At 46.8% G+C, this 15,620-nt stretch overlaps 1 protein-coding gene across 10 annotated transcripts in view; it reads right to left on the bottom strand.

Annotated features, from left to right (window-relative positions):
• Positions 1-15,620, bottom strand: part of DAB1 (DAB adaptor protein 1) — a 1,143,899-nt gene that overhangs the window by 183,669 nt on the left and 944,610 nt on the right. The gene's annotated exons all lie outside the window — the stretch shown is intronic.

The raw sequence follows: 15,620 nt of genomic DNA, 5'->3' as shown, positions 1-15,620 counted from the left end.
ACAGGTTCGGCAGAGCTGATTGGTTGCTTTGGATAACTGCTCAACTTTATCTCATTATCAACTTTATGCCTAGGTGTCACCCTTGACTCTGAACTGTCCTTTGTTCCACACATTCAATCTGTCTCTAAATTAGAGATGTGCACCGGACATTTTTCGGGTTTTGTGTTCTGGTTTTGGATTCGGTTCCGCGGCCGTGTTATGGATTCGGACGCGTTTTGGCAAAACCTCCCTGAAATTTTTTTGTCGGATTCGGGTGTGTTTTGGATTCCGGTGGGTTTTTTTTTAAAAAACCCTCAAAAACAGCTTAAATCATAGAATTTGAGGGTAATTTTGATCCCATAGTATTATTAACCTCAATAACCATAATTTCCACTCATTTCCAGTCTATTCTGAACACCTCACAATATTATTTTTAGTCCTAAAATTTGCACGAGGTCGCTGTGTGACTAAGCTAAGCGACACAAGTGGCCGGCACAAACACCTGGCCCATCTAGGAGTGGCACTGCAGTGTCACACAGGATGGCACTTAAAAAAATTGGCCCCAAACATCACATGATGCAAAGATAAATTTAAAAAAAAGAGGTGCAAGATGGAATTGTCCTTGGGCCTTCCCACCCACCCCTTCCCACCCACCCTTATGTTGTATAAACAGGACATGCATACTTTAACAAACCCATCATTTCAGCAACAGGGTCTGCCACACGACTATGGCTGAAATGACTGGTTGGTTTGGGCCCCCACCAAAAAAGAAGCAATCAATCTCTCCTTGCACAAACTGGCTCTACAGAGGCGAGATGTCCACCTCCTCCTCATCCTCCGATTCCTCACCCCTTTCACTGTGTAGATCCCCCTCCTCACAGATTATTAATTCGTCCCCACTGGAATCCACCATCTCAGGTCCCTGTGTACTTTGTGGAGGCATTTGCTGCTGGTGAATGTCTCCATGGAGGAATTGATTATAATTCATTTTGATGAACATCATCTTCTCCACATTTTCTGGAAGTAACCTCGTATGCCGATTGCTGACAAGGTGACCGGCTGCACTAAACACTCTTTCGGAGTACACACTGGAGGGGGGGCAACTTAGGTAGAATAAAGCCAGTTTGTGCAAGGGCCTCCAAATTGCCTCTTTTTCCTGCCAGTATACGTACGGACTGTCTGATGTGCCTAATTGGATGCGGTCACTCATATAATCCTCCACCATTCTTTCAATGGTGACAGAATCATATGCAGTGACAGTAGACGACATGTCAGTAATCGTTGGCAGGTCCTTCAGTCCCGACCAGATGTCAGCACTCGCTCCAGACTGCCCTGCATCACCGCCAGTGGGTGGGCTCGGAATTCTTAGCCTTTTCCTCGCAGCCCCAGCTGCGGGAGAATGTGAAGGAGGAGCTGTTGGCGGGTCACGTTCCGCTTGACTTGACAAGTGTCTCACCAGCAGGTCTTTGAACATGTGCAGACTTGTGTCTGCCGGAAAGAGAGATACAACGTAGGCTTTAAACCTAGGATCGAGCACGGTGGCCAAAATGTAGTGCTCTGATCTCAACAGATTGACCACCCGTGAATCCTGGTTAAGCGAATTAAGGGCTCCATCCACAAGTCCCACATGCCTAGCGGAATCGCTCCGTTTTAGCTCCTCCTTCAATCTCTCCAGCTTCTTCTGCAAAAGCCTGATGAGGGGAATGACCTGACTCAGGCTGGCAGTGTCTGAACTGACTTCACGTGTGGCAAGTTCAAAGGGTTGCAGAACCTTGCACAACGTTGAAATCATTCTCCACTGCGCTTGAGTCAGGTGCATTCCCCCTCCTTTGCCTATATCGTAGGTAGATGTATAGGCTTGAATGGCCTTTTGCTGCTCCTCCATCCAGGGCCGGTTCTACCCCTTGTGGCGCCCAGTGCGAGAGTTTCCACTGGCGCCCCCCCCTCTCCGTGGCAAAACAGTTAGTGTGCGGGGGCGTGGCTTCATAGGGGAGGGTCGTGGCCAGTTATGCTCACAGTAGCTGTGCCCCCCAGTTGATTTGCCCCCTCTTTATTTGCCCCCAGTAGTTGTGCCCCCTCTTTATTTGCGCCTCCTCTTTATTTGCCCCCAGTAGTTGTGTCCCCAGTATTTGTGCCTCCTCTTTATTTGCCCCCAGTAATTGTGCCCTCTCTTTATTTGCCCCCAGTATTTGTGCCTCCTCTTTATTTGCCCCCAGATGTTGTGCCCCCTCTTTATTTGCCCCCTGTCGCTGTGCCCCCGCTTACAAACAAACACACACACACACAAAATAATAAAAACAATACTTACCACTGCCCCGCTCCTGCTTCTTCTTCTGCTGCTGCTGCTCCGTCAGTCTGGCCGCCCGCTCCTCTCTATGGGAGAGACGTCAATGACGTCTCTCCCATAGCGCCGCACAGACACTAGAGGTCAATAACGACCTCTAGTGTCTGTGCCTGGAGCCGGCTGCAGCGGACGCCCACACAGCCCACGGCGTCTGCTGCAGCCGTGGAGCGGGGAGCGGAGTGCGGGCAGGCGGCGGTGCCTCCGGGGTGACTGCGGCCGCGCCCCCAGGCCGCAGCGCCCCGGGCAAAGGCACTGCTTGCCCGCACCGAGGACCGCTCCTGCCTCCATCCTCTGAAGCATATAGAGGGTTGAATTCCACCTCGTTACCACCTCTTGCTTCAGATGATGGCGGGGCAGGTTCAGGAGTGTTTGCTGGTGCTCCAGTCTTCGGCACGCGGTGGCTGAATGCCGAAAGCGGCCCGCAATTCTTCGGGCCACCGTCAGCATCTCTTGCACGCCTCTGTCGTTTTAAAAAAAATTCTGCACCACCAAATTCAATGTATGTGCAAAACATGGGACGTGCTGGAATTTGCCCACATGTAATGCATGCACAATATTGGTGGCGTTGTCTGATGTCACAAATCCCCAGGAGAGTCTAATTGGGGTAAGCCATTCTGCGATGATGTTCCTCAGGTTCTGTAAGAGGTTGTCAGCTGTGTGCCTCTTATGGAAAGCGGTGATACAAAGCGTAGCCTGCCTAGGAACGAGTTGGCGTTTGCGAGATGCTGCTACTGGTGCCGCCGCTGCTGTTCTTGCTGCGGGAGGCAATACATCTACCCAGTGGGCTGTCACAGTCATATAGTCCTGAGTCTGCCCTACTCCACTTGTCCGTGGTTAAGTGGACATTGGGTGCAACTGCATTTTTTAAGACACTGGTGACTCTTTTTCTGACGTCTGTGTACATTCTCGGTATAGCATGCCTAGAGAAATGGAACCTAGATGGTATTTGGTACCGGGGACACAGTACCTCTAGCAATTCTCTAATTCCCTGTGAATTAACGGTGGATACCGGACACACGTTTAACACCACCGCAGCTGCCAAGACCTGAGTTATCCGCTTTGCTGCAGGATGACTGCTGTGATATTTCATCTTCCTCGCAAAGGACTGTTGGACAGTCAATTGCTTACTGGAAGTAGTAAAAGTGGCCTTCCAACTTCCCCTCTGGGATGACGATCGACTCCCAGCAGCAACAACAGCAGCGCCAGCAGCAGTAGGCGTTACACTCAAGGATGCATCGGAGGAATCCCAGGCAGGAGAGGACTCGTCAGACTTGCCAGTGACATGGCCTGCAGGACTATTGGTTTTCCTGTCTAAGGAGGAAATTGACACTGAGGGAGTTGGTGGTGTGGTTTGCAGGAGCTTGGTTACAAGAGGAAGGGATTTAGTTGTCAGTGGACTGCTTCCGCTGTCACCCAAAGTTTTTGAACTTGTCAATGACTTCTAATGAATGCGCTCCAGGTGACGTATAAGGGAGGATGTTCCTAGGTGGTTAACGTCCTTACCCCTACTTATTACAGCTTGACAAAGGCAACACACGGCTTGACACCAGTTGTCCGCATTTCTGTTAAAATAATTCCACACCGAAGAGGTGATTTTTTTTGTAATTTGACCAGGCATGTCAATGGCCATATTCGTCCCACGGACAACAGGTGTCTCCCCGGGTGCCTGACTTAAACCACCTCACCATCAGAATCCTCCTCGTCAATTTCCTCCCCAGCGCCAGCAACACCCATATCCTCATCCTGGTGTACTTCAACAGTGACATCTTCAATTTGACTATCAGGAACTGGACTGCGGGTTCTCCTTCCAGCACTTGCAGGGGGCGTACAAATGGTGGAAGGCGCCACCTCTTCCAGTCCAGTGTTGGGAAGGTCAGGCATCGCAACCGACACAATTGGACTCTCCTTGGGGATTTGTGATTTAGAAGAACGTACAGATGTTTGCTGTGCTTTTGCCAGCTTAAGTCTTTTCATTTTTCTAGCGGGAGGATGAGTGCTTCCAGCCTCATGTGAAGCTGAACCTCTAGCCATGAACATAGGCCAGGGCCTCAGCCGTTCCTTGCCACTCCATGTCGTAAATGGCATATTGGCAAGTTTACGCTTCTCATCAGACGCTTTTAATTTTGATTTTTGGGTCATTTTACTGAACTTTTGTTTTTTTGGATTTTACATGCTCTCTACTATGACATTGGGCATCGGCCATGGCAGACGACGTTGATGGCATTTCATCGTCTTGGCCATGACTAGTGGCAGCAGCTTCAGCATGAGGTGGAAGTGGATCTTGATCTTTCCCTATTTTACCCTCCACATTTTTGTTCTCCATTTTTTAATGTGTGGAATTATATGCCAGTAATATATCAATAGCAATGGCCTACTATACTGTACTATATATGTATACTGTTGGTCACCAAAATGCTGCACTGTAATACTAGAAGCTATAGAAAAGTATATATATTATTGTATATATATCAGTACAGAGTAGTGTGACTGTGACACATGTGTGTCCTGACAAGCAGTATAGAAGCTATAGAAAATGATTTAAAATTATTGTATATAATTCAGTACAGAGCGTTGTAACTGTGACACGTGTGTCCTGACAAGCAGTATAGAAGCTATAGAAAGTGATTTAAAATTATTGTATATAATTCCGTACAGAGCAGTGTAACTGTGACACATGTGCGTCCTGACAAGCAGTATAGAAGCTATAGAAAGTGATTTAAAATTATTGTATATAGGCCCTCATTCCGAGTTGATCGGTCGCAAGGCGAATTTAGCAGAGTTACACACGCTAAGCCGCCGCCTACTGGGAGTGAATCTTAGCTTCTTAAAATTGCGACCGATGTATTCGCAATATTGCGATTACTAACTACTTAGCAGTTTCAGAGTAGCTCCAGACTTACTCTGCCTGTGCGATCATTTCAGTGCTTGTCGTTCCTGGTTGACGTCACAAACACACCCAGCGTTCGCCCAGGCACTCCCACCGTTTCTCCGGCCACTCCTGCGTTTTTTCCGGAAACGGTAGCGTTTTCAGCCACACGCCCCTGAAACGCCGTGTTTCCGCCCAGTAACACCCATTTCCTGTCAATCACATTACGATCGCCGGAGCGAAGAAAAAGCCGTGAGTAAAAATACTTTCTTCATAGTAAAGTTACTTGGCGCAGTCGCAGTGCGAACTTTGCGCATGCGTACTAAGCGGATTTTCACTGCGATGCGATGAAAAAGAACGAGCGAACAACTCGGAATGAGGGCCATAATTCAGTACAGAGCGGTGTAACTGTGACACATGTGTCCTGACAAGCAGTATAGAAGCTATAGAAAATGATTTAAAATTATTGTATATAATACAGTACATTGCGGTGTAACTGTGACACGTGTGTCCTGACAAGCAGTATAGAAGCTATAGAAAATGATTTAAAATTATTGTATATATCAGTACAGAGCAGTGTAACTGTGACCATGTGTCCTGACAAGCAGTATAGAAGCTAGAGAAAAGTATATATATTATATACTGGTGGTCCCCAGTCCCCACAATGCAGCACACTGATCAGATATTTGCAGCACACTGAGCACAGATATGGAGCGTTTTCAGGCAGAGAACGTAGATCTTTTCAGCACACTGAGCACAGATTATTTGCAGCACATTGAGCACAGATATTTTCAGCACACTGAGCACAGATTACGGAGCTTTTCAGGGAGAGAACGCTGCCACATCCTCTCCGTTCAATCTCCAAAGCACGAGTGAAAATGGCGGCGATGCGCGGCTCCTTATAAAGAATACGAATCTCGCAAGAATCCGACAGCGAGATGATGACGTTCGGGCACGTTCTGGTTAACCGAGCAAGGTGGGAAGATCCGAGGCTGCCTCGGAACCGTGTAAAATGGGTGAAGTTTGAGGGGGTTCGGATCCCGAGGAACCGAACCCACTCATCTCTACTCTAAATCATGTTACATGCAACTAAAAAACATCCAAAATACGCCCTTATTTTACACAAGACACTGCAAAAACTCTAATCTATGCGCTCATTATCTCCCGCATTGATTATTGTAATAGTCTCCTGACCGGTCTTCCCAAACATAGGCTCTCGCCACTACAATCCATTTTAAATGCAGCTGTGAGGCTAATCTTCCTCTCTAGATGTTCTTCGTCTGCTGATCCGCTCTGTCAGTCCCTCCACTGGTTACCGGTATTCTATTGTGTTAAATATAAAATGCTTTTACTTACATACAAGGCTATTAACCAAACTGCACCATCATATATCTCCTCACTCATCTCAAAATATCTCCCTACCCGACCTCTCCGCTCTGCACGAGATTTGCGTCTCTCATCCACATGTATTACCTGTTTCCACTCAAATTTACAGGACTTTACCCGGGCTTCACACACTCTGTGGCATGCCCTCCCACGCACTATAAGACTCTCCTCTAGTCTCCAAACCTTCAAACGTTCCCTGAAAACTCATCTCTTCAGACAAGCCTATCAAATTCCAGACCCACCCACATAACCTTCAATGCTTCCCTATCCAGTTACACCCTCTCTATACAATCCACATAACTTCACATTTTGTCTTCCAACGTTGCTGGGTGATCATATCATACAACCCATTAAGAACCTAGCAATCTGGTGGACCATTATGCAACAGGTAGCATCTATCCTTGTGTATCAATGCCTATTTCCCTATAGATTGTAAGCTTGCGAGCAGGGCCTTCCTACCTCTATGTCTGTCTGTCTTTGCCCAGTTTTGTTCTATAACTGTTGTTCTAATTGCAACGGAATATGCTGTGCTATCTAAGAAACTGCTACTAAATAAATAAATAATAAATAAATAAATCTCTCTCCGATGCTTGATACATCTTCCTGTCAGTTTGATGAAGCACCAGTTTCTGTGTAGCCATGGATTTTACTCCGAGGGGTAATTTTACAGTACAGCTAAGCAATCTATGGGGCTCCTACCAATATAGGACTAGAAATTTCAGCATGCCCTGCACAGCTAACGCTAGACCTGAAGTAGCTGGAGCCTCTAATATTTAACTGATGATGGAACTTCCTATCCCCCTGATACATTTTCTTCTTATTCATGAGAGAGTGCAGCCAATCTAATAAATAGTATTTACCGGGCCCAGCTAATACAATTTATGGGCCCCTGATATTTGATCACTGGCCCACTTCTCCTTGAGTGATGAGTTCTAAAAACTGTCATAGCTCAACATCTAACTAATAAAATTAAATTTAGAACATTAATTGTATTAAATTAGTATTTTGGGTTGGGTAAAACAAAGAACCCATAGTTTATAAAGAAGCCCCTTCTATCAAAAGTTCCTTCATAGGGGTATATTTACTAACATTCGTAATTTTCGGAAAAAGGTCAAAGTTCAATCACGAATGACATCGACAGTGTAAAATTGCAACATTTTGAATTGATTACGACTAATTTACTAAGCTGCCGTATTTTGCCTTTTCGGGTTTTCCGATGTCGATGTTATTCGTGTTTTTTTTCTGTTTTTTACGGCAGTGATTAGCAAAACACTGCCGACTTTTTCAAAATGAATCTCGGCCGGATCTGTGTGATCCGTGCTGGGGTTCATTTTTTTTTTTTTTTTAAATAAACACTGTAAAACTTAAAAAAAAAATTGCGTGGGGTCCCCCCTCCTAAGCATAACCAGCCTCGGGCTCTTTGAGCCGATCCTGGTTGCAGAAATATGGGGAAAAAAATGACATGGGTTCCCCCATATTTAAGCAACCAGCATCGGGCTCTGCGCCTGGTCCTGGTTCCAAAAATACGGGGGACAAAAAGCGTAGGGGTCCCCCGTATTTTTAAAACCAGCACCGGGCTCCACTAGCTGGACAGATAATGCCACAGCCGGGGGTCACTTTTATGTAGTGCCCTGCGGCCGTGGCATCAAAAATCCAACTAGTCACCCCTGGCCGGGGTACCCTGGGGGAGTGGGGACCCATTCAATCAAGGGGTCCCCCCCCCCCCAGCCACCCAAGGGCCAGGGGTGAAGCCCGAGGCTGTCCCCCCCATCCAATTGGCTGCGGATGGGGGGCTGATAGCCTTTTGTGAATATGAAAATATATTGTTTTTAGTAGCAGTACTACAAGGCCCAGCAAGCCTCCCCGGCATGCTGGTACTTGGAGAACCACAAGTACCAGCATGCGGCGGAAAAACGGGCCCGCTGGTACCTGTAGTACTACTACTAAAAAAATACCCAAAAAAAGACAAGACACACACACACACCTTGAAAGTAAAGTTTTATTACATCCATCCACACAAACATACATACATACTTACCTTATGTTCACACGCAGATCGTTCCTCTTCTCCAGTAGAATCCAAGGGGTACCTGTTGAATAAATTATACTCACCAGCTCCAGGGTCCCAGGCTCCTCGTAGCATCCATTTGTAATCCACGTACTTGAATAAAATAAAAAAACGGACACCCGAGCCACGCACTGAAAGGGGACCCATGTTTGCACTAGAGATGAGCGGGTTCGGTTTCTTTGAATCCGAACCCGCACGAACTTCACTTTTTTTTTCACGGGTCCGAGCGACTCGGATCTTCCCGCCTTGCTCGGTTAACCCGAGCGCGCCCGAACGTCATCATGACGCTGTCGGATTCTCGCGAGGCTCGGATTCTATCGCGAGACTCGGATTCTATATAAGGAGCCGCGCGTCGCCGCCATTTTCACTCGTGCATTGAGATTGATAGGGAGAGGACGTGTCTGGCGTCCTCTCCATTAGAATAGAGATAGATAGATTAGATAGAGAGAGATTGTGCAGAGTCGCAGACAGAGTTAGTTTACCACAGTCAGTGACCAGTGCAGTTGCTAGTTAACTTTTATTTAATATAATATATCCGTTCACTTCTCTCTGCTATATCCGTTCTCTGCCTGAAAAAAAAAACGATACACAGCACAGTCAGTCACACAGTGTGACTCAGTCTGTGTGCACTCAGCTCAGCCCAGTGTGCTGCACAGTCATCAATGTATAAATTAAAAGCTTATAATTAATTGTGGGGGAGACTGGGGAGCACTGCAGGTTGTTAGCAGGAGCCAGGAGTACAATTATATTAATTAACAGTGCACACTTTTGCTGCAGGAGTGGTGACCAGTGCCTGACCACCAGTATAGTATTGTTGTATACTACTAATATCTCTTTAAATATCAACCAGTCTATATTAGCAGCAGACACAGTACAGTGCGGTAGTTCACGGCTGTGGCTACCTCTGTGTCGGCACACGGCAGGCAGTCCGTCCGACCAGAATTGTATTATTTATTATTATATACCTACCACCTAACCGTGGTTTTTTTTTCATTCTTTATACCGTCATAGTGTCATCCTAATTGTTACGAGTATACTACTATCTCTTTATCAACCAGTGTACAGTGCGGTAGTTCACGGCTGTGGCTACCTCTGTGTCGGCACACGGCAGGCAGTCCGTCCGACCAGAATTGTATTATTTATTATTATATACCTACCACCTAACCGTGGTTTTTTTTTCATTCTTTATACCGTCATAGTGTCATCCTAATTGTTACGAGTATACTACTATCTCTTTATCAACCAGTGTACAGTGCGGTAGTTCACGGCTGTGGCTACCTCTGTGTCGGCACACGGCAGGCAGTCCGTCCGACCAGAATTGTATTATTTATTATTATATACCTACCACCTAACCGTGGTTTTTTTTTCATTCTTTATACCGTCATAGTGTCATCCTAATTGTTACGAGTATACTACTATCTCTTTATCAACCAGTGTACAGTGCGGTAGTTCACGGCTGTGGCTACCTCTGTGTCGGCACACGGCAGGCAGTCCGTCCGACCAGAATTGTATTATTTATTATTATATACCTACCACCTAACCGTGGTTTTTTTTTCATTCTTTATACCGTCATAGTGTCATCCTAATTGTTACGAGTATACTACTATCTCTTTATCAACCAGTGTACAGTGCGGTAGTTCACGGCTGTGGCTACCTCTGTGTCGGCAGTCGGCAGGCAGTCCGTCCATCCATAATTGTATTATTATTATAATATATACCACCTAACCGTGGTTTTTTTTTCATTCTTTATACCGTCATAGTGTCATACTAGTTGTTACGAGTATACTACTATCTCTTTATCAACCAGTGTACAGTGCGGTAGTTCACGGCTGTGGCTACCTCTGTGTCGGAACTCGGCAGGCAGTCCGTCCATCCATAATTGTATTACAATATATACCACCTAACCGTGGTTTTTTTTTCATTCTTTATACCGTCATAGTGTCATCCTAATTGTTACGAGTATACTACTATCTCTTTATCAACCAGTGTACAGTGCGGTAGTTCACGGCTGTGGCTACCTCTGTGTCGGCAGTCGGCAGGCAGTCCGTCCATCCATAATTGTATTATTATTATAATATATACCACCTAACTGTGGTTTTTTTTGCATTCTTTATACCGTCGTCATAGTGTCATACTAGTTGTTACGAGTATACTACTATCTCTTTATCAACCAGTGTACAGTGCGGTAGTTCACGGCTGTGGCTACCTCTGTGTCGGCAGTCGGCAGGCAGTCCGTCCATCCATAATTGTATTATTATTATAATATATACCACCTAACCGTGGTTTTTTTTTCATTCTTTATACCGTCGTCATAGTGTCATACTAGTTGTTACGAGTATACTACTATCTCTTTATCAACCAGTGTACAGTGCGGTAGTTCACGGCTGTGGCTACCTCTGTGTCGGCAGTCGGCAGGCAGTCCGTCCATCCATAATTGTATTATTATTATAATATATACCACCTAACCGTGGTTTTTTTTTCATTCTTTATACCGTCGTCATAGTGTCATACTAGTTGTTACGAGTATACTACTATCTCTTTATCAACCAGTGTACAGTGCGGTAGTTCACGGCTGTGGCTACCTCTGTGTCGGCAGTCGGCAGGCAGTCCGTCCATCCATAATTGTATTATTATTATAATATATACCACCTAACCGTGGTTTTTTTATACCACCTAACCGTGGCAGTCCGTCCATAATTGTATACTAGTATCCAATCCATCCATCTCCATTGTTTACCTGAGGTGCCTTTTAGTTCTGCCTATAAAATATGGAGAACAAAAAAGTTGAGGTTCCAAAATTAGGGAAAGATCAAGATCCACTTCCACCTCGTGCTGAAGCTGCTGCCACTAGTCATGGCCGAGACGATGAAATGCCAGCAACGTCGTCTGCCAAGGCCGATGCCCAATGTCATAGTACAGAGCATGTCAAATCCAAAACACCAAATATCAGAAAAAAAAGGACTCCAAAACCTAAAATAAAATTGTCGGAGGAGAAGCGTAAACTTGCCAATATGCCATTTACCACACGGAGTGGCAAGGAACGGCTGAGGCCCTGGCCTATGTTCATGGCTAGTGGTTCAGCTTCACATGAGGATGGAAGCACTCAGCCTCTCGCTAGAAAACTGAAAAGACTCAAGCTGGCAAAAGCACCGCAAAGAACTGTGCGTTCTTTGAAATCCCAAATCCACAAGGAGAGTCCAATTGTGTCGTTTGCGATGCCTGACCTTCCCAACACTGGACGTGAAGAGCATGCGCCTTCCACTATTTGCATGCCCCCTGCAAGTGCTGGAAGGAGCACCCGCAGTCCAGTTCCTGATAGTCAGATTGAAGATGTCAGTGTTGAAGTACACCAGGATGAGGAGGATATGGGTGTTGCTGGCGCTGGGGAGGAAATTGACCAGGAGGATTCTGATGGTGAGGTGGTTTGTTTAAGTCAGGCACCCGGGGAGACACCTGTTGTCCGTGGGAGGAATATGGCCGTTGACATGCCAGGTGAAAATACCAAAAAAATCAGCTCTTCGGTGTGGAGGTATTTCACCAGAAATGCGGACAACAGGTGTCAAGCCGTGTGTTCCCTTTGTCAAGCTGTAATAAGTAGGGGTAAGGACGTTAACCACCTCGGAACATCCTCCCTTATACGTCACCTGCAGCGCATTCATAATAAGTCAGTGACAAGTTCAAAAACTTTGGGTGACAGCGGAAGCAGTCCACTGACCAGTAAATCCCTTCCTCTTGTAACCAAGCTCACGCAAACCACCCCACCAACTCCCTCAGTGTCAATTTCCTCCTTCCCCAGGAATGCCAATAGTCCTGCAGGCCATGTCACTGGCAAGTCTGACGAGTCCTCTCCTGCCTGGGATTCCTCCGATGCATCCTTGCGTGTAACGCCTACTGCTGCTGGCGCTGCTGTTGTTGCCGCTGGGAGTCGATGGTCATCCCAGAGGGGAAGTCGTAAGCCCACTTGTACTACTTCCAGTAAGCAATTGACTGTTCAACAGTCCTTTGCGAGGAAGATGAAATATCACAGCAGTCATCCTACTGCAAAGCGGATAACTGAGTCCTTGACAACTATGTTGGTGTTAGACGTGCGTCCGGTATCCGCCGTTAGTTCACAGGGAACTAGACAATTTATTGAGGCAGTGTGCCCCCGTTACCAAATACCATCTAGGTTCCACTTCTCTAGGCAGGCGATACCGAAAATGTACACGGACCTCAGAAAAAGACTCACCAGTGTCCTAAAAAATGCAGTTGTACCCAATGTCCACTTAACCACGGACATGTGGACAAGTGGAGCAGGGCAGGGTCAGGACTATATGACTGTGACAGCCCACTGGGTAGATGTATGGACTCCCGCCGCAAGAACAGCAGCGGCGGCACCAGTAGCAGCATCTCGCAAACGCCAACTCTTTCCTAGGCAGGCTACGCTTTGTATCACCGCTTTCCAGAATACGCACACAGCTGAAAACCTCTTACGGCAACTGAGGAAGATCATCGCGGAATGGCTTACCCCAATTGGACTCTCCTGTGGATTTGTGGCATCGGACAACGCCAGCAATATTGTGTGTGCATTAAATATGGGCAAATTCCAGCACGTCCCATGTTTTGCACATACCTTGAATTTGGTGGTGCAGAATTTTTTAAAAAACGACAGGGGCGTGCAAGAGATGCTGTCGGTGGCCAGAAAAATTGCGGGACACTTTCGGCGTACAGGCACCACGTACAGAAGACTGGAGCACCACCAAAAACTACTGAACCTGCCCTGCCATCATCTGAAGCAAGAAGTGGTAACGAGGTGGAATTCAACCCTCTATATGCTTCAGAGGTTGGAGGAGCAGCAAAAGGCCATTCAAGCCTATACAATTGAGCACGATATAGGAGATGGAATGCACCTGTCTCAAGTGCAGTGGAGAATGATTTCAACGTTGTGCAAGGTTCTGATGCCCTTTGAACTTGCCACACGTGAAGTCAGTTCAGACACTGCCAGCCTGAGTCAGGTCATTCCCCTCATCAGGCTTTTGCAGAAGAAGCTGGAGGCATTGAAGAAGGAGCTAACACGGAGCGATTCCGCTAGGCATGTGGGACTTGTGGATGCAGCCCTTAATTCGCTTAACAAGGATTCACGGGTGGTCAATCTGTTGAAATCAGAGCACTACATTTTGGCCACCGTGCTCGATCCTAGATTTAAAGCCTACCTTGGATCTCTCTTTCCGGCAGACACAGGTCTGCTGGGGTTGAAAGACCTGCTGGTGAGAAAATTGTCAAGTCAAGCGGAACGCGACCTGTCAACATCTCCTCCTTCACATTCTCCCGCAACTGGGGGTGCGAGGAAAAGGCTCAGAATTCCGAGCCCACCCGCTGGCGGTGATGCAGGGCAGTCTGGAGCGACTGCTGATGCTGACATCTGGTCCGGACTGAAGGACCTGACAACGATTACGGACATGTCGTCTACTGTCACTGCATATGATTCTCTCAACATTGATAGAATGGTGGAGGATTATATGAGTGACCGCATCCAAGTAGGCACGTCACACAGTCCGTACTTATACTGGCAGGAAAAAGAGGCAATTTGGAGGCCCTTGCACAAACTGGCTTTATTCTACCTAAGTTGCCCTCCCACAAGTGTGTACTCCGAAAGAGTGTTTAGTGCCGCCGCTCACCTTGTCAGCAATCGGCGTACGAGGTTACATCCAGAAAATGTGGAGAAGATGATGTTCATTAAAATGAATTATAATCAATTCCTCCGCGGAGACATTGACCAGCAGCAATTGCCTCCACAAAGTACACAGGGAGCTGAGATGGTGGATTCCAGTGGGGACGAATTGATAATCTGTGAGGAGGGGGATGTACACGGTGATATATCGGAGGGTGAAGATGAGGTGGACATCTTGCCTCTGTAGAGCCAGTTTGTGCAAGGAGAGATTAATTGCTTCTTTTTTGGGGGGGGTCCAAACCAACCCGTCATATCAGTCACAGTCGTGTGGCAGACCCTGTCACTGAAATGATGGGTTGGTTAAAGTGTGCATGTCCTGTTTTGTTTATACAACATAAGGGTGGGTGGGAGGGCCCAAGGATAATTCCATCTTGCACCTCTTTTTTCTTTTCTTTTTCTTTGCATCATGTGCTGATTGGGGAGGGTTTTTTGGAAGGGCCATCCTGCGTGACACTGCAGTGCCACTCCTAGATGGGCCCGGTGTTTGTGTCGGCCACTAGGGTCGCTTATCTTACTCACACAGTCAGCTACCTCATTGCGCCTCTTTTTTTCTTTGCGTCATGTGCTGTTTGGGGAGGGTTTTTTGGAAGGGACATCCTGCGTGACACTGCAGTGCCACTCCTAGATGTGCCCGGTGTTTGTGTCGGCCACTAGGGTCGCTAATCTTACTCACACAGTCAGCTACCTCATTGCGCCTCTTTTTTTCTTTGCGTCATGTGCTGTTTGGGGAGGGTTTTTTGGAAGGGCCATCCTGCGTGACACTGCAGTGCCACTCCTAGATGGGCCCGGTGTTTGTGTCGGCCACTAGGGTCGCTTATCTTACTCACACAGCGACCTCGGTGCAAATTTTAGGACTAAAAATAATATTGTGAGGTGTGATGTGTTCAGAATAGGCTGAAAATGAGTGTAAATTATGTTTTTTGAGGTTAATAATACTTTGGGATCAAAATTACCCCCAAATTCTATGATTTAAGCTGTTTTTTAGGGTTTTTTGAAAAAAACACCCGAATCCAAAACACACCCGAATCCGACAAAAAAAATTCGGTGAGGTTTTGCCAAAACGCGGTCGAACCCAAAACACGGCCGCGGAACCGAACCCAAAACCAAAACACAAAACCCGAAAAATTTCAGGCGCTCATCTCTAGTTTGCACATGGGTCCCCTTTCCCCGACTGCCAGAAACCCACTCTGACTTCTGTCTAAGTGGGTTTCTTCAGCCAATCAGGGAGCGCCACGTTGTAGCACCCTCCTGATCGGCTGTGTGCTCC

Source organism: Pseudophryne corroboree, chromosome 9, assembly GCF_028390025.1.
Source record: "Pseudophryne corroboree isolate aPseCor3 chromosome 9, aPseCor3.hap2, whole genome shotgun sequence".
Taxonomy (NCBI): Eukaryota; Metazoa; Chordata; class Amphibia; order Anura; family Myobatrachidae; genus Pseudophryne; species Pseudophryne corroboree.
The sequence above is the reverse complement of the archived record's forward strand: the minus strand, read 5'-3'. Positions and strand labels throughout refer to the sequence as shown.